The 13,354-nt window shown below is 44.0% G+C and overlaps 2 protein-coding genes across 5 annotated transcripts in view; one reads left to right on the plus strand and one right to left on the minus strand.

The window, feature by feature from the left end:
• WNT5B (Wnt family member 5B) overlaps window positions 1-13,354 on the plus strand; it is a 124,464-nt gene that overhangs the window by 48,631 nt on the left and 62,479 nt on the right. The gene's annotated exons all lie outside the window — the stretch shown is intronic.
• FBXL14 (F-box and leucine rich repeat protein 14) overlaps window positions 1-13,354 on the minus strand; it is a 37,830-nt gene that overhangs the window by 21,662 nt on the left and 2,814 nt on the right. The gene's annotated exons all lie outside the window — the stretch shown is intronic.

The raw sequence follows: 13,354 nt of genomic DNA on the forward strand, positions 1-13,354 counted from the left end.
AGAGGCGGCTTCGGAGCAGCTCTCCTGTAACGCAGACTTATCTCACGGTTCCCTCCTCATTTAAGGAGTCAGACCACTGTGGGCTTTGCTTTAGAGATATTCCACTGTGTGCTTTGTTGCTCACCTTTCTAGAGGTGTTCATCTTCATCTAAAGTAGGGTGAAGCTTTTTCACTCCTGGAGAAAGCTGTGACAACATTTTTGGGACAAGCAGCAGGTGTGCCTCAGCAAGCCTGTCGTTATCTGGGAAGGGGGCTCCAGATAACACACTTCTACTTCCTTTCTTTAGGGAAACGACATGGTCCCCTCCTCCTGTAACACTCCCCAAAAGAAGTATGAAAGCCAACATAAAATGCGAATATGATATTTGCATTGAGTATTAAATATAATATCTTCAAGGTAGTATTTGTGCTTCTCTCTATCCAGTTCTCAATTGTTTAGGGATCTTCTGAGGGCAAACCAAAAATGTCAGTAAAGCGAAATATATCAATAAGGCATCATACTGATGAAAACAAAACCAGAGGTTTTAAAAAATAATCTGGGCCGGGTACGGTGGCTCACACCTGTAATCCCAGCACTTTGGGAGGCTGAGGTGAGCAGGTCACCTGAGGTCAGGAGTTCAAGACCAGCCTGATCAACATGGTGAAACCCCGTCTCTACTAAAACACAAAAAACTAGCCAGGCATGATGTTGTGCACCTGTAATCCCAGCTACTCGGGAGGCTGAGGCGGGAGAATCGCTTGAGGGGAGGGGAAGGTTGCATTGGGCAGAGATCGCACCATTGCACTCCAGCCTCGGTGACAGGGTGAGACTCCATTTCAAAAAAAAAAAAAAGTAGTTATCAATTTTTTGTTTTTGACCAAAAGTATTTCAGGAACTTTGAAGAAAGGACCTGAAAATTATTACTCAGGCTGGTATTTAGTTTGAAATGTATGCTGACTTTTAACTCTCAGAGCTCAACAGTCTAATCCTTGATCATTCCAGAGTGAGTTTAGGAATTTGTAGTCATTTCCTTTTCACTAGGTATTTGCATACATCACTAACCAGCTGGGATTAGAATGAGCAGTCTCTCCATGCTGAAACAGAATGATGAGAACTCAGGGTCAGCTTAAAACGTTCATCCTCATCGATTAATCCTTAATGAACCCTCATGCATGGATGACATCAAAGAAGGTCCTTTGCAATGTGCAGGAAGACAAACCGCCTTCCGTCGTGTACATTCTTAAAGGAAGGTTCCAATAGATGGATACACATAGTTCACATTTGAGGTTCCAATAGACCGATACACATAGTTAACACTTTGTATTTTTAGCCATGTTTTGCCCCAAGATGAAACATTTGGAGTAACGTGGACATTTGCTCAGTGGCGAGGGAAGGGTCAGTGTGTGTAACTAGGAGGAAGGCTCTCTGGCCGGGTTGGGAACGTGACCTCTTGCCCTCCAAAGCCTGGGATGCCCAAGTTAATGCCTCCAATCTTGCAGTGTATGGACACAGAGCGAATGCTCCCCTCTGAATACAGACCGGAGGTTAGAGGTTAATGAATGGGTGCTCTCTCCACACTCGGGACCCCGTTCAATAGTGGTTTTATACATAAGGGCTTAAATGGGGTCAGAAAAGGACCTGCATATTGCTTCCAAACTCTCTCCATCTTTTTGAAGCAATAGCATTTTTCAAAGATGACATCCTTCCACCTGGGAAGAGAGAGATGAAGCTCTTGTGCTTGGAGAACTGGACGGCTACTCCCGGCTCAGTGTGTCTCAAAACAGGACCAAATGGAAAACAAAGTGGGGGGCAGGTCCTTGCTGCCCCCTATTCTTCTCCAGTAATCCCTTAAAAAATAATTGCGGACCCCAACCTCTGGCCTCCAGCACATTTTCCACTTGATTAGAGGCCTTTGTGAGGTGGGGAAAGGGACCTGCAGACTTGTATATTGTGCCGGGCCTGAAATGTCCAGCTGGGAATTTTTCCCATCAAAAGGGGATTTTAGTAAAACCATTATCAGGGGCTTAGAGGAGAAAAGCTGTTGAGTGCAAGACTGGGGCAGATTAGCATTAGGGGGCTTGTTTTTGGCACCAGTGGAAGAGGGGGAAGGTGTTTGCAGCCACTTGCACACAAGTCCCTAGTTTCTCTGCAAGTTCCTGGCAGGTACCGAGGTAGGAATGAATGCAGGAGTGGGAACTAACAGGCTCGAAAATGGCACAGGGAGGCCTTATCTCTGAGGCATCACATGGAAAGCAGCCCAAATCAGGAAGGACTGCACGGTGGTGTTGATACCTGCTTCGGTGTGTAGACGGCCGTGGGACTGGCCTCCTTGCTGTTATGTACGGCCATGCCACCTGGAATCCCCTGCCCGCAACACTCCACCCGTCCTGACAGTCTCCACAGACGGCGATAGGAAATTCCGAAACTGGGAAGTGGCCATGCTGGAGTCCTTTAACAGGAAAATGGAACCTTTAGGGTGGGGGGTGCGGGTGCTGGTAGGGGCTAACAGAGTACAGAGGAAGGTCAGGAAAGCCGCAGCAGTGGCTGTCAGCCTGCGAATCAGGGTCCGGGCTGTGTGGATTTGCAGACTGAGCCACGGGAGCCTCCTGGGAAGAGGGTTTGGGGAAGGTCACCTAAAACAGAAACGAGCGACGTCTTGGGATTACTGGAGCCCTCAGCCATACCTTCCTCTGCAAAATGGAGCACAGAAACCAGAGTCGGGGGGCTGGATGGAGAATGTTGAAACCAGTGGAGTAACTGCTGCCTGAAGGGTCCCTGTGAGGAATGTCGGAGCTGGCCTGCCCTGGAAGCACTTTTTCCTATTTGTCCTCTCTACACTGTTGCTCTAGCTTGTCTTCCTGGCAAAAACAGGTATGGATTACAACAACGTTGGTCCTGACTGCTGTGAGCACAGAGCTACAGTGAGAACCACATGTCTCTGCGTAGGACATTTTCGGGCTTGCAGTACTGTCACCTCAGAGGTCTCAGTCACAGGAACACCCTCACGCCAGCCTGGTGGCCACATTCGCAAGAGATTTGTCTAAAGTCAAATTCAAACAACCACAGAAAGAGGGCCTACCTGGTGTGGGGATTCACTCGTGTAATCCCAGCACTTTGGGAGGCTGAGGCGGGCAGATCACCTGAAGTCAGGAGTTCAAGACCTGCCTGGTCAACATGGTGAAACCCCGTCTCTACTACAAATACAAAAATTAGCTGGGCATGGTGGCAGGTGCCTGTAGTCCCAGCTACTCGGGAGGCTGAAGCAAGAGCATTGCTTGAACCCGGGGAGCAGAAGTTGCAGTGAGCTGAGATTGTGCCACTGTACTCCAGCCTGAGCAACAGAGTGACTCTGTCTTTTAAAAAAAAAAAAAAAAAAAAAAAAAAGGAAGAAAGAAAATGAAGTCTAGGAAAGCTGTTCTTGGAGGCTGTGAATCAAGGAGCAGCCCTCCCAGTCTCCCAGTTCTTCCAAGGAGCAGCTTTAGGAACTGCTGGTCCTCAGTGTTCACACATTCCCCTCACTCAGTTCTCATTCTGGCTCCTCAGCCAGCCCCGTTTTCTCCTTCTTGGCTTTGTGCGGGTTGATACATGTTTTCTTTTATTTCCTTTATAACCTGTATTCTTTGTTTGGGGTGTCTTCCCTGAATCTGTATTCTTTCAGTGTAGTCACTAAGAATGGCATATTTCAGCTATTACTTTCCAAAAGTTGCCCAGGGAGATGTTCTGCTTTCATAAGACCTTCATAGATGGTGCCAGGAATGTAATTTGCCTCATGCATAGGCCCTAAGTCCCTGAAACTTTTCCTTTTTTATTCATTCTCTAACCAGAAATGACCTCTATATTACAGAGCTTGTAAGCTGTGGCTCCTCTCGCCAATACAGGTTGGTGGAAGCACCCGCAGGGGATAACCACCTCCACCTTCTTTCCCACTTCTACACTTGCCCTTCCCACTCACACTTTGATTCCCTGAGGCCAGGCTGTTGAGTACCAGGAGGGCAAGACCCGAAGCCCTCTCCTGCCCTCAGCCTCTCTCTTCTTGTGCCCTTCTATGGAATCTAAGAAATTCTTTTTGTAAGTTCTGCTACCTTGTTCTAATGTCAGTTTTCTGTAGGAGGAATTTAGGTCACACAAGCAACTTCACTTCTTCATCAGGGCTCTTACTATTTTCATCCTCATAGACTCTCTTATATTTTATGAAGATGACTTCATCTGGGCAAGAAAGATACTCCTTTTAATAAAAATTTTTTAAAATTTAAAAAGATACTCCTAAAATTTTAAAATCGTTTTTCCTCAAAGGCTCTCTAGAATTTTTCATCGCAGACGATACACTTTTGATTTTTCTTTCGGAATAAAAAAACTAGCTCTTTTTTTCTTGCTGTTGAAATTGATACCTCCATGTATGACTAAAATTTTCCCCATTTTTTTCCTCCCAAACTCCCCAGATATGGCAATCATGGCAATCTAGATTGCCATATCTGGGGAGTTTGGGAGGAAATGCCCTTTAAGAAGAATTAGAAATTTAAAGAGAAAAAAAAAAAAAGCATTAGAAGTTGATGTTTGATTCTCTTATCTCCAAAAGCAGAGAGCTGCAAAATAACACATGGCTCTGGGGAGTAACCTCGCTGATATTTTAAAACTCAATTTCATCTTTTCCAGGAAGTAAAATTCCTCATTTGTCAACTCTTAGGCCCTGAGGAAATACTTCGGGGGTGCGGGTGAAAGGGAAAGGACCAGAGGGGATTTGTGAGGTGGGAGGAAGTGGTGGTGCCCCCACAGGAAATAGCTTCCAACTCACAGACAATGCTGCCACCTACTGACAAGACATGGGACTTGCAGACTTGGTGGATTTCTACACTTTCTTCCACAGTGGAGAACAAATACTTAGTTTTGCATTAACCATACTTTATTGTACTACCTTATATGGGACCCTAAAATCATTTTCATAAACTTGGGGTACAGAAAAACACAAGGTCGGACTCCTAGCTTTAATACCTCCAGGACTGGTTTGGATATGATTCATAGCTGCTTCACAATGGGGAAAGTAAATTGTGTGTGAGAGGGTTTTTTGTTGTTGTTTTCAAAGGGCTGGGGAGGCTGAAGGAACAGTCCAGAAGGAGACACTAACAGTTTTCCAGCCCTACCTTTCAATAACATGTAGTGCTTGACTTTTACCTTTTAACCCACATATGTGCATTTTTATTTCTAAAGTTATAGGCACTTGTAATCTTAGCACTTTGGGAGGCCGAGATGGGAGGATCACTTGAGCCCAGGAGTTGGAGACCAGCCTAGGCAGCATAGCGAGACCCTGTTTCTACAAAATAGTAATAATAATAGTAATAATGGGCGTGGTGGCACATGCCTGTGGTCCCAGCTTCTCGGGAGGCTGAGGTGGGAGGATTGCTTGAGCTCAGGAAGTCGAGGCTGCAGTGAACTATGATCACACCACAGTACTTCAGCATGGGTGACAGAGCGAGACCCCAACTCTAAAAATAAATAAAGCAGTGATGAAGCTGTTTGCTGCTAAATCCTGTGTCATACATTAATGAGTTTCTGCAGTTCCTCTTGTGATTCCATTGAAAATTAGACCCTTCTGTGTAGGGAAGAGAGCGGCCAGCTGCCTTCCTGTGGGTCATACTGTTCTGATTGTTGACATCTGACCCTGAGCACAATGGCAGGGCATCTATCTCAAGTGCACAGGCGTCAGCTAGGGCTGGAAGGGCCAATCCTCTATCTACTCCAGGCTCTGGAAGCTTGAAGACCTTCTCTGCTTCCTACAGTCGTCAGCTGTCAGCTGGATAAAGTTCAGGGGGCCACAGAACTTAACCATCCTGCTGTTACAGATTCCTGAAAACTGGCTAAATTCTATGCATTTGAAATAAATTAGGTAGAAACTGTCACTTTCATCTTGTCATTTTCATGTTGTTTGCTTAAGGCACACCTACTGGCCATCTTTTTATTTTTGTTGTTGTTCACAGCAGTGGATTTTTGGGCAATGAAGGTTTAAATAATTGAAAGCAGAAATGGTTGTCTTCCATCTAAGAACATTAAGTATTTGTCTGAGGGGCATTTGAAGGACTTAACTGTTAGTTTCTCCCTTACTTTACTCATGTGTCCAGTTTTGCCTCAGTGATTTTTCTAGAGATTCTGAGAAATAGGACTAATATTTTTGGCTCCTCCCTGTGTAGTGATCACTTCTTAAAAAGCCTTGTCTTGGGCTAGAAAAAGGTAGCAGATGTGTACATAAATAATGCTAGTTTGAGATCAAGATTTCCTAAGGAGACTTGGTAGTAAATATTTCCTCATACCCTTTTTAGATGAGGAAAACAATATTTTCCAGGCCATATTAAGTAATTCCACATTAATATTTATGAAAAATTAATCTGGTCTCAAAGAACTGTTTTCCCACAGTCCAGTTCCAGTGTCTCAAGATCCATGATGTAAGGAGTAGTTGTTGACACACCAGTGTGTGGTAGGTCTGATCCTTCTGGAGTGTGGATTACGTAAATGGGGGAGTAATAAATATAAGAAGGTGCCTGGTCTTAACAAATTAGACCCTTTTACTCTTTCTGGACAAGTGGGATTTGTAACTAAAACATCTGTGAAGTCAAAGCTTTTTACCCTTGAATGAAGAGAAAATAGAGTTTTTGCAACTTGATTCTACTTTATAAAAGGATTGTGTGGCAGATATTTATAGCATGTGAAATATGTGTAAGTTCCTAGCTTTGAAGCTCTCATAAGCACGTCCTCCCAGCATTAGTATTCCACATCACTATGTGCGACAAAGCAGTGTTTTGGAAACTGGCTGAAATCCTCTGAGAGCCACAGGCAACAGATTTGACAGCTACTTCAGTACCTTATAGACCATTTAACAACATGTATTAGTTTTTTGGTTTCCTGAATAACCCTATATAATACTTGCAGACATGTCTAGGTTTGCATAATGTAGTACATATTAAATAGTAATAACTTTTAGCATTTTTGGTTTTTTTTTTTTTTTACTCCCAGTGAAAATAATATGCTTTGGTGTAGCACCTTTAAAAAAACTATTTTTTTTAAGGCTGAGGTGGAAAGATCCCTTGAGTCCAGGAGTCCAAGACTGTAGTGAGCTCTGATCATGCCACTGCACTCCAGCCTGGGCAACAGAGTGAGACTGTCTCAAAAAAAAAAAAAAAAAAAAAAAAAGACAAAAACAAAATTTTTTTAAGAGATGGGGTTTTGCTGTGTCACCCAGGCTGGTCTTGAACTCCCGTGTTCAAGTGATCCTCCCACCTCAGCCTAGCGAGTAGCTGGGACTACAGATGTGTGCCGTGCCCAGGTTGGTGCAGTGCGTCTCCGAAGAGAGCCAGGGTGGTGCTCTGCAGTGCCTGTGTGAACCGCCTCCGTGTTGCCACCTTATGCATTGGTCATTAAGTCTAGAGCAGCCCAGGTTCTGAGACTAGGTTCTCCACTAATTACCTAGGCAAAATCTTTTCCACTTCATTAAGCATCTTTTCCCCTTTATAAAATTAAATGTGGCCAGGCGCGGTGGCGGTGGCTCAGGCCTGTAATCCCAGCACTTTGGGAGGCCGAGGCGGGCGGATCATGAGGTCAGGAGATCGAGACCATCCTGGCTAACACGGTGAAACCCTGTCTCTACTAAAAATACAAAGAATTAGCCGGGCGAGGTGGCGGGCGCCTGTGGTCCCAGCTACTCGGGAGGCTGAGGCAGGAGAATGGCGTGAACCCGGGAGGCGGAGCTTGCAGTGAGCCGAGATCTGACCACTGCACTCCAGCCTGGGTGACAGAGCAAGACTCCGTCTCAAAAAAAAAAAAAAAAAAAAAAAAAAAAATTAAACGTACCACATCTGCCAGATTTGGGAAAACAAAAATTTTGAGACAGAGAAACCAAACACTGTGTGACCGAGTTCTTCAGCAGATCACATTCACATTTCTAACCTTGTCTCACTTGGGTTTCTCTGCTGTGCCACGGCTGCAGACCCATTTCTCTTCTTTGTAACTGAGACTCATTCGTTTCCACTATCACAAATGCAGGTATCCTCGTAAGTTTGTTTTAAGGATATATAGCATTTGTTCCTTAAACAATTTAAGTGGCCAGGCGCGGTGTCTCACGCCTGTAATCCCAGCGCTTTGGGAGGCCGAGATGGGCGGATCACTTGAGGTCGGCAGTTTGAGACCAGCCTGACCAACCTGGAGAAACCCCGTCTCTACCAAAAATACAAAATTAGCCGGGTGTGGTGGCGCATGCCTGTAATCCCAGCTACACGAGAGGCTGAGGCAGGAGAATTGCTTGAACCCGGGAGGCGGAGGTTGCAGGGAGCCAAGATCGCGCTATTGCACTGCAGCCTGGGCAACAAGAGTGAAACTCCGTCTCCATCTCAAAAAAAATTAAAGTAGAAGAGTAATGAAATAATAGAAACTTCAGTCTTCTTTTTGAAGAAAATATGTGCACTTTTCTGGGTTAACAAATAGCAGGCAGAGGAATTCCACTTCTATTGTTTTATTGGGGGGGGTGTTAATATACCCTACTCAAGTACTGCTAAGATCTCAAGCTTACTTTCTTTTGCACCTCAACTGACTTGGCTTTACATACGACCAAATATTCTGGGTTGGTAAAGGCAACTCCACGAGGCAAAATCAGAGCAATCCCTGGAAAAGAGGAAAAAACTGAAACTGATCATCTGTGGATATTTAAATTTACCAATTGTCTAGAAATTCCATACAAGAGCTGAGAATATATGCTCTTATTCCAACTGTGCACTTACCTTTGATATTTCGTTAAGTAAATAAATATTTGGCACTCATCTACACATGCATGTCCCATCTATTTTACAACACTTTTTAAAAAATGTAACTTGCTGCCTAACAGTTGACCAGGTACATTGACAGAAATTAGGTAAATATGTGGCCCAAGCCTGAGCTTAGGTTTGAATGCAGCTTTCTAATTTTTTTTTTTTTTTTTTTGAGACGGAGTCTCGCTCTGTCGCCTAGGCTGGAGTGCAGTGGCGCAATCTCAGCTCACTGCAAGCTCCGCCTCCCGGGTTCACGCCATTCTCCCGCCTCAGCCTCCTGAGTAGCTGGGACTACAGGCGCCCGCCACCTCGCCCGGCTAGTTTTTTGTATTTTTTAGTGGAGACGGGGTTTCACCATGTTAGCCCATGTTAGGATGGTCTCGATCTCCTGACCTCGTGATCCGCCCGTCTCGGCCTCCCAAAGTGCTGGGATTACAGGCTTGAGCCACCGCGCCGGGCCCAGCTTTCTAATTTCTAATCCTGTGCTTTACTCATGATCCACATTATTTCATCAAAAAGCCTCATCCCCTCTGACTCCTCAGGGGTTCATAATGGCACAAAATTTAGGTCTTGCCCTCTACTAAAGGGATGGAATTAACTTTTAAAAGGGGTGATGTCTGATGCAGGGAAGCGAAAGAGAACAGAGAGAAGGGACCACTAGATGACTTACTATCGTCCCTCCCTTTCTACTGCAGAACACAGCAGAGATCAGAGGCCGGGGCCTTCCCTTTCACAGAACCGGGAAGAGACCTTGTCAGAAGCTGCATGAGGTCTCGGTTTTGTTTTACAAATCTGATCTTTTCATCAAGAGGTTCTTATTCTTTAGAAACACAGTGGTCCCTGGGGGCCGCTACCCCTTCCCTTTGAAACCGTGAATGCGAATTCTCTAAGTCAAAAGCGAAAGGTTTTGTTTATATTCTAAGACCAGCACCTATCTAGTAACCACTTCAGGAAAAGCAGCAGGATTTGGGCGCTAGGCCATGCTTTAATTTACATATCATATGTCCTTATGTAAGAGAAAGTTCATAGCTTTCAAAAGGAACGTTTACTTGTTTAGCTCTTTGTTGTTCATCTGACTCACGAAAGAACGTGATCGGTTTGAGTTTATTTTTAGGATATACTGGCACTGGCTTTTAGTTTTAGTAAATGTGAAGCTGGACAAGTTAAAGGCCTAGGTTGGGAGCTGCAGAAATTGGCTGAGCCCCACAGGTGGTTTATAATCTTTTCGGCAAGAACATTGAAGGGCTATGCATGATGACACTTAGAAAAAGAAGGGAAATGAAGTTGGTCCTTGACTACTACCCAGTTTCTGTTGAGGTTTATTACTTCTAGATGATAAGGTTTACACGAAGTTTACATTATGTTTTTTCAGTTCTCAAGTTTCAGCAAATACCTGAACCAAGTTTTCTTCTGTTATTCTAAGAACTGCCCTGGAGTGCCTTTTAACTTTTGTACCACCACGCAGTGTCCTATCAACTCATGTCCTTTAGCTCTTCTATTCTTCAATGCATTTCTCCCATTCCCGTAGGTATGGTGGGGATCAACTTTTTATTCCACCAAGAATCACCCTTATTCCCTTTGACATAGTGCCCTATGGCATAAGCTTGTTCATACAGTGTTCAAACAGCTACCGTTCACTTCTGAGGGTCACCTTACGGGAAACCAAGATATGACGAGTAACTAAATCTTCTCACCAAGCAAAAGGGAGCTGGACTTTAGAAATGGAGCCCGGGCCAGGCAGAGTGGCTCATGCCTGTAATCCCAGGACTTTGGGAGGCCGAGGTGGGCAGATTGCTTGAGCCCAGGAGTTTGAGACCAGCCTGGGCAACATGGTGAAACCCTGTTTCTACAAAAAAAATACAAAGAAAAAAAAAAAAAAGATAACCAGCCATGGTGGTGTATGCCTGTAGTCTCAGCTACTCAGGAGGCTGAGGTGGGAGGATCACTTGAACCTGGGAGGTCAAGGCTGCAGTGGGTTGTGTTTGCACCACTGCACTCCTGCCTGGGCAAGAGATCAAGACCTTGTCTCAAAAAAAAAAAAAAAAAAAAGTAAGGAAGGGAAATGGAGAAATGGAGCCTAGATTTGAATCCTGGCTCCCTCACTTACTGGTTGGGTAACTTACAGCAGGAATTATGACTTATCTGGAAAACAGGGATAATACCTGTTTCAGCAGGTTGCTTTGAAGATTAAAACTTACAAGTACCTTGTAAAGCACACATAGGTTCTCAACACATTAACTGCTTTCCATCCAAAAAGGCTGAGGGATTAGCAGTTGACCTTCACTAACCACTCTAGGTGGCTTATCATCTTTTCCAGAGAAGCTCCAGCTATACTAAATATGCCTCATTCAGGATAAGGATATAGATAGACCCATGGTCTTAACTTTCAAACATTAATTTGCCCACCTTTAGTCAAGCATATATTTGACATTTAACATAAAAAGGAGACAAAACAGAAGAACATGCTTCACGTTACAGGTGGCAGGAATATTCTGCGTATTAAAATGAAGAATGTGAATACAGAGCCTAAGACTTGGGTGCTCAAATGTTTATCAGTTGAATCTGTATAGCCATGCAGTCTCTTGGAAGAAAAACAGACTAAGAACCCACAGCCATGTAACCTTCAGGAGTTGTGTCAAATGCTAAATTAGAAAGCTGACCCTAATTCAGAGTTCCTACTTCTTAATAGGCTTCACACATATTTTTTTTTTTCCAGGCATTAAGCACTGTAACCTAAGTGGGAAGAAAGAGATCCACACCTTCCCCAAAGAAACAGAAGATGGATCTAGTGTCAGGCTCAATTAGACCCAATTGTGATGACTCTCCAAAAAGGAACAATGCGGCTTTTGTGATATGCTCAGGCAGAAAGCTTGGACATTTTACAAAACAGTCTTATCCCCGGAGAAACCTGGGTTCCAGCCCTCTTCCTGGAAAGAGGGGTTGATCCAGGAAAGTTTTATACTACTCTTATCAGCTCTTGCTGAGATCAGTACTTTTTTAACAATCTCAGAAACAACCAAGACCAATGTGAAACCAGGAATATGAGCCACTCCCCTGTCGGCGCATTCATACCCATAGGTCTCCACAGTCAAACCACAGGGTGCCAGATTATTTTGTTATTGTCTACCAAAGGGAACTCTTTGCTGGAATTGTTGGTATTTCATTAATCTGCCCCGATTTCAGTCTAAAAACCCTTGACGGAGTGGATCCAGTGGCCAGCCTCGGCTGCTGGAAGTGCTAAAATGCAAATGTGCAAGAATCCTGGCCAAGCTCCCCATCCCCCAGGAAAGTGCTTCCTTACAGCCAGGCCTGGAGGGGAATGTTAAAAAGAAGGCTTGAGCTGCCCTCCTCCTTTCCACCGGGACCCTCGCTCACACTGGGAGATTGAGCATGCATGACTGAGCCGGCAAGCACGCAAGGACAGCGCTCTTAACTTTTCTGAACAATGGCTGCAGTCCTTCCACCTTCACATCCTCCCCACACCCACTCGCAGGGTCAAGAAATCCATCTTCTTGGCCACATTGTGATCCACTTTTCAACGTCACCCCTAGATCTCATTTTCACCCAGAGAAAAACTGGCCACTCGGGGAAACTGTGACTTACATACAAATCTGGTTTTTTAAAAAGTTTCATTTTGTTCAATTTCTTTAAATTTCCAGGTTGTTGACAGTTTAAAGCCAAAAATTATGTAAATCTCCAGTCTAATCACATTTCTAGAAACAAAACATGTCAGTAGTAAACCTTATACAGAATAAAATTTCACCCACGAGCTGACTCACCCCCACATAGGATGCACCAAACTCCACCTTGCGTCCTCTGAGAGTATACAAACAACACCTCCTACCTTGGCATGTACCCAAGCACACAATGCCTTAAAAATAATTCGCAGATACAAGGCTGTTGGTTTTTTTTTTTTTTCAAAAACATACTTCATATTTCCTCTTTTATTATATAAATATCAGTTTAACCTTTTACTGTAAGAATATAAACGTTTTAAGAGGATCTTTGTTATTATTTATACAAATTCACAAACAGTACAATTAATTGATAAAGGTCTCTGGGTTTCTTTAACTCCATGGTCTCGCATGTTGCTGTGGAGGATTCTAAAAAAATAAACAACAAAAATCCAACAAAAATATACATCCTACTCAAAAGTGATTTCTTTAAAGCCACAAGTCCCAACCCCCACCAAAATAAAGTAAGTCATCTATTCCTCCATTTAGAAACAGAATTTTTTTAAAACCCACAAACTCCCATTTTGTTAACAGAACAGAGATAAGACATGAGCTTCATCACAGCCCCGGGGGCTTTGCAGGCCAGCTTTGCTCCTGTTTCCCACAGGAAGCCGCACTGTGTGACCTTTTTGGGGGGAAACTTGGAAGAGGGTGAGGGTAGGGCAGAATTTGCATATATAATCATCATTTTCAAGACACAATCTGCATCTCAAACAAAAACAACGGTTCAACTCTCATTGCTCCCACATATTTGTGCTATAAATTAAGTCAAGATTTAGAAACAGGTCCTCAAATCCCAATGAACAAGGAGAAAAAGGAAATTATAGCCAGAATGTGGAAGTGGGGCACACTGG

The sequence above is a fragment of the Chlorocebus sabaeus genome, chromosome 11, assembly GCF_047675955.1.
Source record: "Chlorocebus sabaeus isolate Y175 chromosome 11, mChlSab1.0.hap1, whole genome shotgun sequence".
NCBI lineage: Eukaryota > Metazoa > Chordata > Mammalia > Primates > Cercopithecidae > Chlorocebus > Chlorocebus sabaeus.